The following is a 15754-nucleotide window of genomic DNA, read 5'->3' on the forward strand; positions in this document are numbered from 1 at the left end:
ACAGTATTTTGTAAAATAAAAATCTGCAGTCTGTGAATGATTATTCAACCTACTACAATATTAAGCGAGATATGTTAGTACTTAAGTAATATGCCAGAAAGAAGAAGTGCTTAGACCTGTCATGATATGAGGACAAATTCTCTGTATTTAATCTCTGCCTAACAGATTATGTTAATATTCATCCATTTTAGGTCATCTTAATTAACAGCATTTAAAAGTAAATCCTAGCAAGCCCACTAAATGAAGAGATAGAATGCTATATATTTCAACTATATATAATGCCATATATTTCAACAGGTTTTTGATTCATGGCTCTTCAGCCAACTGTTTTGCATGACCTTTTTAGGATCAGACCAAAAGTAAGAAATGCAATGAAAACAATTATCTCTGGTACAAAATGAAAGTCACAGACCAATTCAAAAATCAGAAATTGTTGGCAATATTTCCAAAGAAGATGAGCTAAAACTGGAATTGCTATTTTTATATTGTTGCTAAATGTGTTTTTGTTAAGCCACTCTGTGACTTTGCTTTTATGCTGATCTATTATTTTGATGGCATTTCCTAACAACCTCGTGGAAAACAAACATAAAATAAAACTATAAAGAACAGTTCATAAAACAGACAGCTTGGTATAAACTGTTGCTTTATTTGTGACTTCAAAGAATAACATCCATGGAATACCTGAACAATATCGTGTTTAAACTGAAGTTCCTGGCAGTGGAAACAAGTTAGGCACTGGTTTGAAATGAGTCTGACTCTGAGCCATGCATTGCACTTTTTGCTGTTAAACAATGCTTTGCAGACAGCAGTTTACAGGTATCACTGCTTTTCTGCTAAATAAATGATAAATGATTAATAAGAAAAAATGTATTAAAGAGGCAGTGAGCAGTCATTCCAAAACGGAAGAGAAGTGTAGATAAATGGGCAGTACAGGGAGGAAAAATACACATCAGCTGATGGGAAGACAAACTCTGTAAGCCATACACAGCAGTGAAAATTTTAGGTCAAAACCTAAAACACTGAAAAAAAAAACACAACCCCCCCAAAAAAAATATATATATATATTCTTTCTTTACATCCTTTGCAGGAGGGCAAGGCATCTCCTGCATTCTCCATGCTGGGGTCTGCAACCCCCAGACTCCATGCTACTTATATATACCAACTCTGTGATTGCACAAGAGCAGGGAAAGGGCAGAGTCCTTTTCCCTGCAGTAAAACACCCTTCCACAAAGTAATGCCAACATTCGGCAATCAAAGGCATTTTTGATTGCTTATGTGGACATTAAGAACATCAATAAACTGAATGTTTGAAGAATTGCTCTGCTTATATATATATATATATATATATATATATATATATGCAATATAATATATATGCATATATGAAAAAAAATTATATATATATATATATATATATATATATATATATATATATATATATATATTACCAGGAGGGTGGTCTGGTCTTGCCCCTTATCAGCCATTACCTAGTCTCAGTGCAGAAGTAGAAAAAAATACAATGAATTAGCTTATAATTCAAAGTTTTTTAATGAAAAAAAAAACACATGTTTAAGCAGATGAAATATGAAAACATCATTATAAAATCCAAGTAGAATATATACAATATTTACAATTAATTGAACATTGAGCAGAAGATTATTCAGCAATTGACTGGAGTAGCAAAATAATGTTAGTATGGGAATCCTATATGGAAGTGTAATGAAATTACCTGTGGCCCTAACATATGAACATTTGACTTCTATCATGCTCTTTCCACTCATTCGATTGTAAGAGCAGGCAGTTTGTTGCTTCTTTACATCAAGGGGGAGATTTCAGGTTGATGTCCAAGCCTAAGTTAATGTCTTTTCCCCAGTTGTAGGTCTGAACTTAGGAGCATTGTCATAATGAGTGTCTGTAAGAGAGTAAGGCTGATTTCTGATTGGCAGTTTTGCTATTAATGAATAACATCGATACAGTACAATAATTTTTAAGTGAAAAGAAAAGAAAGGTGGTTCTGCTCTACACTGCCAATCAGTTAAGACATTTGAGATGGACACAGTGATGAGTGTAGTTAGGCGCAAGGAGAACAAATCTGCATATTTTATTCACAATCCTTTTCAGTCAGTTTGTATTAGTAATTGGGATAGAAAAGGTAATACATTCTAAAAGAGCTTGAAGTTATAGGTTAGCATTAGGCGGACTGCCCTGATGGGCCATTTTAAGACTAGTCAATTACCCCATGTGAGAATCAAACTCTGCACCTTGTTGCTAAGGTAAGCACCTTAACCATTACACCAACCTCCCATCATCCCATCACCCAGCTTCCGGTGGCTGATAATTTTATTACTTTAATCTTTACATTTGGTGAATGGACCAGTAGGATCTAGAGTTAGGCCCAGGTATTTTTTGCTTTCTAACACTAGGCATGTTGTTGGTTGTTTGATTTGCTGTCTTTAATTAGTAGAATAGGTGGGTTAGTTAGCATAGAAGGGTTAGCAAAGACCAAGATAGAAGATTTTTTTAGGATTTATCATAAATTTGCTGTTGATCATCCATTTTCGTTTCAAAGAAAAGCTGTTTGAAGATTGGTTTGAAGGACTGAAGGATTTTTTTACAGATTCTATAAATTAGAGGTCATTGGTAAGGTCATTTATAAAAAGGGAGAAAAGCAGGGTACCAGGCATAAAACCTTTTGGTACATGACTGTTCTGAGTACATGTGTTACAAGTAGTGCTTTGGGCACAAATGGGGAAAGCTCTATCAATTAGGTACCTTTTTAATGCATGTAACAGTGGTGGTGTCAAAGCTGTATCTAATGAGTTTAGTAGAGCACCTCTGTTCTACCTTACTAAATCATGTTGACCTTATCTACCCTTGACCATACACCAGCCCTACAACTGAACTTAGAAAAACATTTCTCGTAACAGTACCTCTACACACAACATTTCAGACACAGAACACATGCATTAAGACATATAGACATAGAAAACATGCATTAAGACACACACACACACACACACACACACACACTTAAACAACATGTATATCACATAACTCTTAACACTCCTACAAATACTCCAATGAACTACCCTCTTATGTAAACTTGACCTGCCACACAAAAATGAGTGCCTCCCCAACATACAGTCCTACCCACAATCCCCAAAATCACATGTAGCCCCACCATCCCTTGCATTTAATATAATACATATTTGGCACACCTGACAAACATTTAAAATAAATGAATGATCAATCTCTTGATGGTGAACTATACATACATTCCCATGCACTAAATTCAATGTTGTATATTCCTGGGCAAACTGTTAGCAATTGTTATTACATAAAATCCCTTTATCTGCAGGAAGTTTTCTTTTGTCATCATGACTTGACCAGTCAGATGCCTCTCTGAAAAATATGATATCAAGATGACACACCACTGACTGACTGTGATTCAATGAATGGGTTATGAGGAAAAAGGGAGAATCTTTTAGGAATGCAAAGATACATGGAAGCGCTATTTATATTACTTTCTAATTGTATGTTGTTGGTCTACTTGTCTTTTTATCCATCAATCATTTGTCTCTCTGTCTATCATTTATTTATCATTCTGTTTATTTGAATACAAATCACTGGAACCACCACGATGAGTAAAACGATAATTTAATAAAAAGGGAGAACAAGCGCTTTCACGCACCCAAACAAGTGCGCTTCATCAGGTTGTAATGTACAGAATTGATTCAACTACTTATATAGTAGCAAACGCCCCAATTAACAACTAATAATTACAAAACAAGCAATTCGTAATTACTCAGCGAGGCCTGAGTGCATTTAAAATGATCACGTTTGAGTAAACATAACATACAAAAAACAAATATGACATCACAAAATATTATTTAAATCAATAGTTAAAATAAACTGACTATATAGTTAGCATGTAAAAAATATTTTCTAAAAAACCAATTCCGATATAAGTAGAAGAAGCACTCACTGTTGCTTATTTCATAAGCCTTAAACTTACTAACACTTCTAAAACGATAAACCCAATTCAAAGTAAAGTGGAGAAGGGAAATACAAGAAGTATACCCACATTGTAGCCTAGTAATGGAGCCATCTATCCCTAATATATTAAAGTCTAATCCTCATCATAAAGAACAGAAGCAACATAGTTAATGTATTTCTCAAAATGTAAAAATAATAAGTGTATGTATCCTGGCATGAAAGCCACATCAAAGGTGCACGTTTGGGAATCAAAACCCAAAAAATGTAAACCAAGGTGTGGAAAAAAGGAAAGAAAAAGGGGGGAAAAAACTAAGGAGAGGGGGAAGGGGAAGGAGAGGGGGAAGGGGAAGGGGGGGGGGAGGAAAGGGAGATGAAAAAATGAATGGAAAAGGGTGCATCAACAAGATCACCCAATTAACAACAAAGGTGTAGAGCTAGTGTTAGATATCACCTTCAGACTAAAAGCCATAAGTACCATAACCAATGAAACCCCCTTCAGATCACATAACCCAGGGGTTCCTTTGAGGAAGGGTGAAACCGTGGGGGCAAAACGGTTGATCACAGGAGTGCTGGTCTAATGCTAACGGTCGAATTAAGGCCAGGCTCAACATGTGCTCTAAGGATTAGAATCCATTTGAGTTCATTTAGCTCAAGGGTTCCTAATGCATCACCTTCCCTCCTGTTTGGATATAAGATCTGTAACACTCTAAACTTAAACACGTGCTTTGGAAACAATTGACAATGTCTAGCTAGGACATTGTTGGTGTTAGCCTTCCTTATATCATATACGTGGTTATAGACCCAATCCTTGAGTCTACGTGTCGTCATCCCCACATAATAGGCTTCACAACCTTCACAGGTTGCCAAATACACCACATTGGAGGTGTCACAGGTGGCATAAAAATTCGGGCTGAACAGCGTATTTAGCTCTGCATTCTCATACTTTTGGTCACTGGTAATGAACTTACAGATACGACACTTTCTACAGGGAAAGGTTCCCTGTTTTATGTTCATTCTTATATCGGTGGATACAATCTTAACTTTTTCTTTACACAACAACCTTTTCAGATTTAAACAGTTGCTGTATCTAAAACTAGGTCTCTCCCCTACAAAATATAATAAATCTCTGTTCATACTGAGCAACTTCCAATTCTTACATAATATGTCCTTAATATATTTTACATCGTTAGTATATTTGAGGTCATATTGTACATTGTTCTTAGTAGCCCTAGTTGAGCAACTATAAGAGTAACTTTTTGTCTCCAACCCCTTGGTGGGGACAGCATGGTTAGTATGGCTCATAGCTAATTGAGTAGGGTAGCCCCTATCCACAAAGCATTTGGCCTGAAATTCTAATAAGGAGTCTCTATCCCCAGCATTGTTACATAACCTGATAATCCTGGCCATCTGATTTTTTATTACATTAGGAAAGATATATCTCGGATGCATACTTTCATAATGAAGTATGCCATTCCTCCAACAGGGTTTTCTATACAGTGAGGTTATAATTTCATTTGTTACACTCTTAGTAATGGTAACATCGAGATAGTTAACATTGGTGAAGGAATACTCATATGTGAATTCCAAAAAGGACGTGGTTGACCCCATATATTTAACAAAGTCATCCAGGGATTCGTAGCTACCATTCCAAAAGAGGAGTATATCATCAACGAATCGCCTGAAATAGAATAACATTTTTTATAAACCTCTCATCTCCAAAAATGTACATCTTTTCCCACTGATGGATCACTAGATTAGCATAGGCATTGGCGCATGGGGTGCCCATGGCTACTCCCCATGTTTGCCTATATGTTCTATCTTGAAACATAAAGATGTTGTTATTTAATATTAGGTCTAGCAGGGTACAGATGGTCAGTTGGTCATTGTTATTCAAACTGGCACATTGAGATAGGTAACTCCTAGTTGCCTCAATGCCAAATTCATTTGGTATACATGTAAATAGACTCTTTATGTCCATCGTGACCATCAAGGTATCAGGCTTTAGGCTATCAAGCAAGGAAGAATCCTTCAGGTCCTCCAGTAACATAACTGAGTTCTTTAGTATAGTGGGTATAGCCCCCACCAATGGGCCTAGTTTGGATTGTACATATTGTGAAATATGTTCAGTAACCCAAAGTTTCCCAGATACAATGGGTTCAAGGGAGGATAAACCCCTTTATGTACCTTAGGGAGCCCTTTAATTATAGGAATCAAAGGTGCCTCAATGACTAAATATTCGTACAAACTTTTATCAATGCATCTAGACATTAGAAAATCATACAAGGTGTCATGTACATTTCTGATAATTGAAGTCACTTCGTTCTTAGAAATACGGGAATAGGCCACATTATCATCTAACATCTCATTCATTAAACAGTTATAAAATTCAGCATCCATGATTGCAACACCCCCTCCTTTATCAACTGGTCTAAAAACCAAATTTTCATCATTGCGTAAGGAGTCAAGGCTATGTCTCTGAGCAGCATTCATATTGATAAATAGTCTCTTATGCTTCTTTTCTTTGTAATAAAGATAAAAATCATGTTCACATGCTCGTTGAAAACATTCAACTGAGCTAGGTAAAGGCGGCACAAAAGTGCTCTTTCTTTTCAATGCTGTGCTAGTATAAATATCTTTAGCAGAGTCTTTAAACAGCAGTTTGAGAGCTATTTTCCTTGTGAACTTACGAAGGGTAATGAGGGTGTCAGACAACTCACTCCCTCGAGAGGGAATGAAGGAGAGTCCCTTATTTAATACAGAACACTCCACTTCAGTCAGAACACGAGATGACATGTTAAAAAATAAAGTATTTAATATTTCTTCTTCCTGACTTCTCGGTTCTCGCCCGATATCTTTCGCTTTCCCCTTCCTCTGCTTGTCGAGCGCGTTTGCGCTCGGTGCTTGTAGGGCAGCGGGAAGTTTAAAGTAGCCGTCGTTCCAGGGGCAGTACCCAAATGGTTATTACCATCCTTCGGTCTCGTTCCAGTTAGTATTATCTCTTTGAATCCCTGCTGGTTACAGGGTATAGAAGAAGTAGACAAAGCTACATCCACTTCCGACTGAGCAGAAGCAGAAACAGTACTGTTGGAAGCATTATCAACAGAATCAAGCTCATTGGTCGTACTGGTCGTGCTATTCTGAACCAAATTAAGATGTTCACTAGGTTCTCCTGAAGCAACAGTTTCATTGAACCGCGGCCACATAAAGATGTGGCCGGATTGAAAATCAATGCAGTCCCGTTTAAGCTTCCTAAGCTTAGTCTGTTCCAGTTTACTGCTATAAAACATTAATTGCTTCAGCATATTATTGAGTTTGGACATACAAAAGTCACTTTTAAATATCGAAACTATGCTCTTATGCTCACCTTCAACTTTAGAAACAAGTTCATTCTCTATGGGCTGGAAATAGTTGATGAGTAACTTGATGTAATTATTGCCAAGGTCGATGTTTAACTGCTGCCACTTCCGTAGGAGCTCCGGATGAGCCTCTCCATAGCTCGGCATGCAGAGGACGCGCATGCCTCGAGGAATAACCTTGAAATGCAGGCACGCCTCCAGATGCTTCCTCTGCCAAATAAGCCTATAAAGCTTATAGAGATCGTTCTCCAAAGTCCTTAGTGCCCCATAGAATTCTTGTAGGTTTTCGGTGTTAGTGGTAGGGGCTGACAAAACACTACCTTTAACATTGAAGTTCAGGAGAGAATTTTCCTGTTGATGGAACAACTCATTCCACTTGTTGGTATCACCAGCACTTTCAGGGACATAGTCAAGTTCAATATTCAATGTATCCATCGCGTGTCGGTCAACCAGGACAAAAAACAACAAGAAGGCAAAAACTAATAGCACCAAACCCAGTACGACCATCCAAAGGTATCCAGCGAAAAACAAACAGCAGGAATATGAACACAAATCACTGGAACCACCACGATGAGTAAAACGATGATTTAATAAAAAGGAGAACAAGCGCTTTCACGCACCCAAACAAGTGCGCTTCATCAGGTTGTAATGTACAGAATTGATTCAACTACTTATATAGTAGCAAACGCCCCAATTAACAACTAATAATTACAAAACAAGCAATTCGTAATTACTCAGCGAGGCCTGAGTGCATTTAAAATGATCACGTTTGAGTAAACATAACATACAAAAAACAAATATGACATCACAAAATATTATTTAAATCAATAGTTAAAATAAACTGACTATATAGTTAGCATGTAAAAAATATTTTCTAAAAAACCAATTCCGATATAAGTAGAAGAAGCACTCACTGTTGCTTATTTCATAAGCCTTAAACTTACTAACACTTCTAAAACGATAAACCCAATTCAAAGTAAAGTGGAGAAGGGAAATACAAGAAGTATACCCACATTGTAGCCTAGTAATGGAGCCATCTATCCCTAATATATTAAAGTCTAATCCTCATCATAAAGAACAGAAGCAACATAGTTAATGTATTTCTCAAAATGTGAAAATAATAAGTGTATGTATCCCTGGCATGAAAGCCACATCAAAGGTGCATGTTTGGGAATCAAAACCCAAAAAATGTAAACCAAGGTGTGGAAAAAAGGGGGGAAAAAACTAAGGAGAGGGGAGGGAGGGGAGGGGGGAAGGGGAAGGAGGGGGGGGGAAGGAAAGGGGGATGAAAAAAAAAATGAATGGAAAAGGGTGCATCAACAAGATCACCCAATTAACAACAAAGGTGTAGAGCTAGTGTTAGATATCACCTTCAGACTAAAAGCCATAAGTACCATAACCAATGAAACCCCCTTCAGATCACATAACCCACTGACTGACTGTGATTCAATGAATGGGTTATGAGGAAAAAGGGAGAATCTTTTAGGAATGCAAAGATACATGGAAGCGCTATTTATATTACTTTCTAATTGTATGTTGTTGGTCTACTTGTCTTTTTATCCATCAATCATTTGTCTCTCTGTCTATCATTTATTTATCATTCTGTTTATTTCCTATACATGTGTCTATCTCTAGCAGTCTCTACATTTATTTATACATAGACTTTATATATTTATGCATACTCATAGCAGGCACTTTAGTTTATGTATACTATACAACTGGAAATTAATGTGTTTATGTGTAAACAGTGGAGATGAATCACATTTATAGAGGACTGTAATTCCAGTCATGTCAAATGCAAACAGGTAACTAAAAAATACTGAAATGCATTAATACTGTTGTTAGCTGTTGAACATCTAAAGAATGTTATTATGATCACAGCTGAATAGTGAGGGTAAGACCAGATGGATCACTGAAAACAGCATGAATATACTGACCGTTTTATTAAAAACACAATATATTCTTTGGAAATTAATGACTTCTCTGTTTGTTGATAACACTAAAATATCTAGACATTAAGTTAATATTTGTTACAGAGAACAAATGGAAGATGTTTCAATTTGTGAAATACATCAACAGAAATGCTCCTCTTCATTTGCATTTAACAGTTTCCAAACCAAGACCAGAACTTAGTTTACAATGTAAATATATACAGGATTGTTCAAAGCTGGCAAATTGCAAGCAGTCATGTGGTGGTGGCTTACTTGTTAACAAGTCAGGCTTATATCATAATGTCAAATGCTGACAAGTTCGAGGCACTAAACTTCGAACTTGAAAGTTCGAAGTGTAAAAACGTTGAACCATATAACGGAGATCACCATAGAGTGTGAGAAGGGAAGATTTCCCTTTACTGCACTGTAGTGTGATCTCAGAGTTGGTATATTTAAGTAGTGGGGGATGTGGGTGTGCAAGGTGGCTTGCCCCCCTGCATAGAGCGTTTTTTTTTGTTTTGAGTTTTGAGTGTTTTTTTTGACATTCAACGTTTTTAGACTTCAAACTTTCAAGTTCGAAGTTGTCAGCATTCTACAATCTGATATAGACCCAACAAGTCATATGAACATTAAAGTGTCAGTCACAAACCACTGCACAGGCCTGCTGCACTGTGTGCAGACATTTCAAGACTTACTTCATGTTAAAGTTAAGATAACACTGTGTACTTTTCCTGATTGTCTTTTATGCAGAGGATGTACGTGCTTGAAATACATAAAAAAGTCTTCATTTCAGTTTTAGTAGGGCAGCATAGAGCTTAGTGGTAAGAGGTTTACCTTGTAGCTGCACGGTCTGCCATTCATTTTTTTTTATTTCTGGTCAAAGCATTGAGTTTATGTTTGGGTTTTCTTTGGGTGCGATGGTTTCCTCCCATTTCCCGAAATAATGCTGGTTGATTAGCTAAGACAAACTATTTATATTGTTTTTAGCCTTGACTTTGTAGGCTAGGTCTTGGATGATATGGGTCTGGTTAACAAATAAATGTATGAAAATAGTGTGGTTCTCCCGTTCGATTCTCGGCTGGAGCTCCTTTTGTGGGAGTCTGCATGTCCTCCCCATGGTCGAGTGGCGTTTGAAAGACATGCGTGAATGGGCGTGCCTTCATTGAAGGTTAGGCGTTGAGCTGGCACCTCGGCACAGTAAAAATCTACTGCCAATCATTAGCGGACCGGAGTTCCGCTGTGGCGACCCCTAACCAGGAAAAGCTGAAAGAAGAACAACATTATAGTTTTTATTAAATGCATTTTCCCATTAAGATGTTCCTTATTAATAAAATGTCATGCTATGAAAGAAAGAACACACTTCATGTATGCTTCTTGTATGACATGTTACAGCATTTTAGTACTGATGGTTTTGCATTCAGTAGTGAGATTTTTTTCTTTGCTAGTTTTATACACAATCTGTACAAAAGACAATGCAGATATATAGATAAAATGAAAACAAGTCTATTACTTAAATTATAAAGAACTTATACCAGAAACCCCTCTTCTTTGAAAGAAATTAGCATTTCAAGGTAACTGGCAACAACTAATATTGTTATACAAGTAGCACATAAAGTGAATAAAGGATGTATGAAATGTTATACACTGGTGAACATTCATTCTTATATTACTAAATATTTTATTTGTTTTATCCATGTCTCACTCCATGTATCAGTGGTCCAAAGATGTTGTATGTGCCCAGCATGGAGCAGAAGTAAGAAAGTCTGACTGTGGCCTAGGTTACCTAAATCTGACTATTACCACCAGCATCTGAGAGAATGGGGGGTGGGTGGCGTGGGGGCAGTGATGAGCCTGAGTGCTTATTAAAGCTTGTGTAGAATATACAATCAGAATACCATTCTGAACTTTCAGCCAGTACTCAAAGACTTGTAACCATTTGTATACTGTTACAAACTGTGGGCTTATCGGGTTTTATACTACTGCATTTACAGTTCGAATTCTTAGAATGTGTACACGCAGGCTAATATGTAATGTACTGCAAGTCATTATGACTGAAAACATTTCTCAGGTACCTGGCGAAAGAAAGACATTGCATAGTCATCTTATCCCGTCCTGCAACTTGACGGATTAAGTGCTCATGGCAAACAACTTGCCTCATTGCGCACTCCAGGCTGATATTGGAAAGTCTGATTATGGAGTATATAAGATAAAAAAGGACATTCCTTGCAAAAAATATATGCCATGTCATTCACTGCATATTTACAGTATCTCAGAAAATCCAGTTCAGTAACAGATAAGCACATGTTAGTTACATACATGTCTTATGGAAAAACTAAATTCAGGGTCATAACAAAATATTCGCCATATCAATCGAGACTTCTCCTGGAAGATCCTGCCCTGTAACAAAACAGTTAAACATCTAACATCCATCCACAATATAGATAGATGCAAACTGCATGCATCTACCTGTAGTCTATGCTATCATTAAACAAAAAGACAATTATCTTTCTGTTGTATGTGTCTGTTTTGGAAACTTTTCACTTTTACAATTTTTTTCAGAAATTTCCAATTTTTTGCAACATGATAAAATGCTCATCTGTTTTTGACGCCTGACAACCCTTGTGGCTCTATGCAGCTTGAGGCACCCACAGGAGACATCTACTTGCCCTGATTGATTTGAATGTCCCTACACCAGATCTATGTTTTCATTTTTTTCATTTTTGCTACTGTGCTGTTCATTTCCAGGTTTATGCCTCCACCCTAAACTTTCTAGGCTGACCATGGCTGAGTAATCAATCCTCTAGAGTCAGAAGACTGTCGGGTAGCAGCAGTACCTTTATTTATGCAAATTATGCAAATTTGCTGGCCAGTTCTGAAAACAAGCAGGCTGATTACATACTGAGTCTCTCTAAAGACAAGAAATGCAGGCAAATAACTAATGATACCCTACTATATAATACTGGCAAATGGTGTTATTAGTCCTTGTCAAGAAAGTGCATACAGAGTTCAGGTGCTAGCTTCATAACCAGACATTTGCAGAAGTTCTAGTACTAGATAGGTCAACTATCAGTGCAGTTTAGTTTGCCATTGTGGAAGCTTAAAGATGAAATGTTTTAAAACCTTGTACATAGCATGGTTTTGGAATTACTGATGCAAATATGAACAAGCAGTATTTGACTCCTAGAGGTGTCAGTAGGATGCAACTGCAGAAGCACCTGGAGGCGTCACTCAGCGGTAATGAGATAAGCAAAATTCAGTGCTAGATGCCTCCTTCCTTCAGCCTGAATATGGAGGATATGAAGTGTCAGAATGCAATGTAAACTTTTTTAACAGGTTGATGTAAAAGGAGATGAGGCAGATGATAATAAAAGAAAACAAATACTTATTGGTTTTCAGGGCACCTAAAATATATAGCAGAGCTTACAAAGTTAATCAGCTCTATATAAATGGTCAATCAAATATAGTGACATGGCAAATACATTGATTACTTCCCTGTCAAAATAACTAAACAAAAAAATAAATGAACAACAAAGGCTACACATATTGTAAATACAGATCTCTAAGGCATGTAAAAATTCAGTCATTTGTTACTTACCTGCTTATTGTAATTTACAGTCACAGCAGTAGGAACCCATCTCAGAATTTAGTGGGCCCAAGACACTGAGACTAAACTCAAATGGGACTCTGGTCTATTGCATGATTACAGGAAGCATGAACATACACACACACACACACACACACACACACACACACACACACACACACACACACACACACATAGGACACACATACTTTCTGGCAAGCTGAAGGAATATCAGTTCATCTACATGTCTTTGGAAAAACTAAAACACCTGACAAAAATTGATGCATGCCAACAGACTTTGTACTAAATGCATGCCAGCCGAGAAAAGAACTTGACAACAGAGTAGTCTCAGGCAACCATATTGGCTGCTGTGTGATTGCATCATTCTGGCACATAAAAACAAATGTTTTAATACTTTAGTATTCCCAGTATTCCAAAAGCATGTTAATACTTTTTAATACTGAAAAACAAAAAGTACCTACTAGTAAAAAAATGTGCCTACTGGCAAACACCAATAACTGTGGAACAGAGGCAAAATACAAAACTAATAACAAACTAACTGCCTCTGAACAAAACACAGGACATGCAGGTTCAAATGTGAAAACGTTATTTAAAGGTTGAGCACTTTCGTCCACATGAACATAAATGGACTTAGCTTCAGAACTAAAAAGCAGAATAACTGCTCACATATTTTAAATCCTCAAACTACTAACATCACACAGATCTCTAAGACACATTCACTTCCATATTCCTATTAGAAGCTGCACTTCCTTTTATTTTTATAATAGTTTACATTTTGTTGCTTTAGCTATATCACGTCCTCAGGTTTTAGTTAAATCCTTGCTTCTTCCAAAATATTTTGTATGGAACATGAGTGAACCAATAAAAACCAGCTGATGCCTGTGAAACTGATTAGCTGTCTACCACAATTCTAAACACTTTTTTTTTTCGGTATTTCCTTCTGCATTTTCCCTGTAAATGCAGCTTTTGACCTGAAATATCGTCTTCTTTTCTCTATATAGTCATGTTGTTTTTCCCCATCTAACATCAAAGCTTTGTCAAGGAAGTTCCATTTGCTAGGTGATAATTGTAATGCTACAAAAGTTACGTTTAACTTCCTCACTGTAATAACCGAGTAGAAAGAAAAGCTCATCTGACAAAATTTCAGTTTTCCTGTAGTTACAGCAAATGTTTCAGATAAGAACAATAGTACTTGGCTTAATTCTTTCTTCTTTTTTTCCTGCACTATCTTGGCATTATATCTCTCCTGCTGGTTTATCAATAATGCATCACAGCTCTTAGCATGGCAGGAACATGTGACAAACAGCTGCTGGTATTGGTCTCACACGCCTTCTCTTCAAATTCATCTGACTTCATTATTTTCCACAGTGCTGTTGTAACACTTTCTTAACCACATTTTTCTCTCATTTATTCCAGCTATAAAATGGCTTTACTTGCATTGTCCTTTATACTGTAGACTCTCAGTTGTGTGTAATTCTTTTCAAAACTGATGAATCCGGAGCTGAGAATATTTTTATATGTGGTTGTATTATGATTTCTGGACCAAATATTACAAGCAGTATTGTGGCTTTACACCCTTAATCCATGATTTTCACAAAAATGTGCACCTCCCATGCAGATTTCAAGAACACAAATATATAACAACCTTTTAGCATATAAATGGTTCATCAAAATAACTGGAACAGAAAGCTTCAGTCTGCTCTGCAAAGTTATTTTGCAGTGCAAGCAGTAATAGGCAATTATATTCACTGGCTTTCTATGTTAATATATTGCATTCTGTCAGATGTCTGCACTCTTTGCAGTAGATAACAATGACTATGGTTTATAAAACTGTGAGTGTTGTGTCTGTATACGTGCATGCATGCATATCTGTGCATATGTGTGTGTGCATTTCCACATGGGTGAGAGTGAAAAGAAAGACATATTTAAAAAATGTATATTCCTGGACATGCACTATGCTATTGCTGCACATAAAGTTCAGTCAGACAATACAGAGCTTGAATGTTTTACTGTAAATATATATTATCTGGATATAAAACAACAACAAGAAAAAAATCTTGCACAGTGTAATTAAAGCCAAACTATAGATTTCCTTAATCTACTCCTAAGATGCAGGCAGCTGTCAGAAAAAAAATAACATTGCGCTATTTACATAAAGTGCACCAACATCTTTATAAAAATGAGGGATAATTATGATCTCCCCCAGATGTTCAAGCTACATTCCTGGAAGAAAGCTACATGCCATGCTCAAAGAATGCCAACTGGACAATGTTATGATACCACTATGTAAGTTTATGAGAGACTTTATGTTTGTTAAGAGTGAAAAAGAAAAACAAACAACATATATATTTAACAAGAAAGTTTTGGAAAAATTGTGTTTCTTGAATTGAAAATGACTATTATGACCTGTATTTGACATTTTCTAGATATACTGTATCAATGAAATGCTTGTAGTCACCTTACCTAGATAGTGCAGTATCTGTGTAATACTTGTTGATATCCTTCAAAAATGTTCAGAACAAAATGTTTTGATAACGTCTTATTAGTTAAGCTCTGTGCACATTGTCTGCTTTCAGTTTTAAAAATAAGAGAGGGCATCAGAAAGATCTGTAATGCTGTAGTGCTGCTTTAAGTAGCTCAAACCCCATGGTGAGAAGGGCCAGATACTGGCCAAAGACTACATAGCTACACATTACACCTAGCATATGCTGGATAAAGGCTTGCATAAGAAATTATCAAGGCCACATCAGTGATAGGAATCACACTATTGAAGTAGCCACACTACGTGAGTGATGAGAGAGGCACAGTGTGTTTGCTTGCCTGATGCTCTTCACGTCCACGTTCACACGTGCAATAATGCTGTACAT

The 15754-nt window shown here is 36.7% G+C and overlaps 1 protein-coding gene across 11 annotated transcripts in view; it reads right to left on the reverse strand.

Annotated features, from left to right (window-relative positions):
* The window catches only part of MYT1L (myelin transcription factor 1 like), a 2965652-nt gene that overhangs the window by 959687 nt on the left and 1990211 nt on the right, over positions 1–15754 (reverse strand). The window lies entirely within an intron of this gene.

Source organism: Protopterus annectens, chromosome 1.part0 (genome assembly GCF_019279795.1).
Source record: "Protopterus annectens isolate FY-2018-M chromosome 1.part0, PAN1.0, whole genome shotgun sequence".
Classification (NCBI taxonomy): domain Eukaryota; kingdom Metazoa; phylum Chordata; order Ceratodontiformes; family Protopteridae; genus Protopterus; species Protopterus annectens.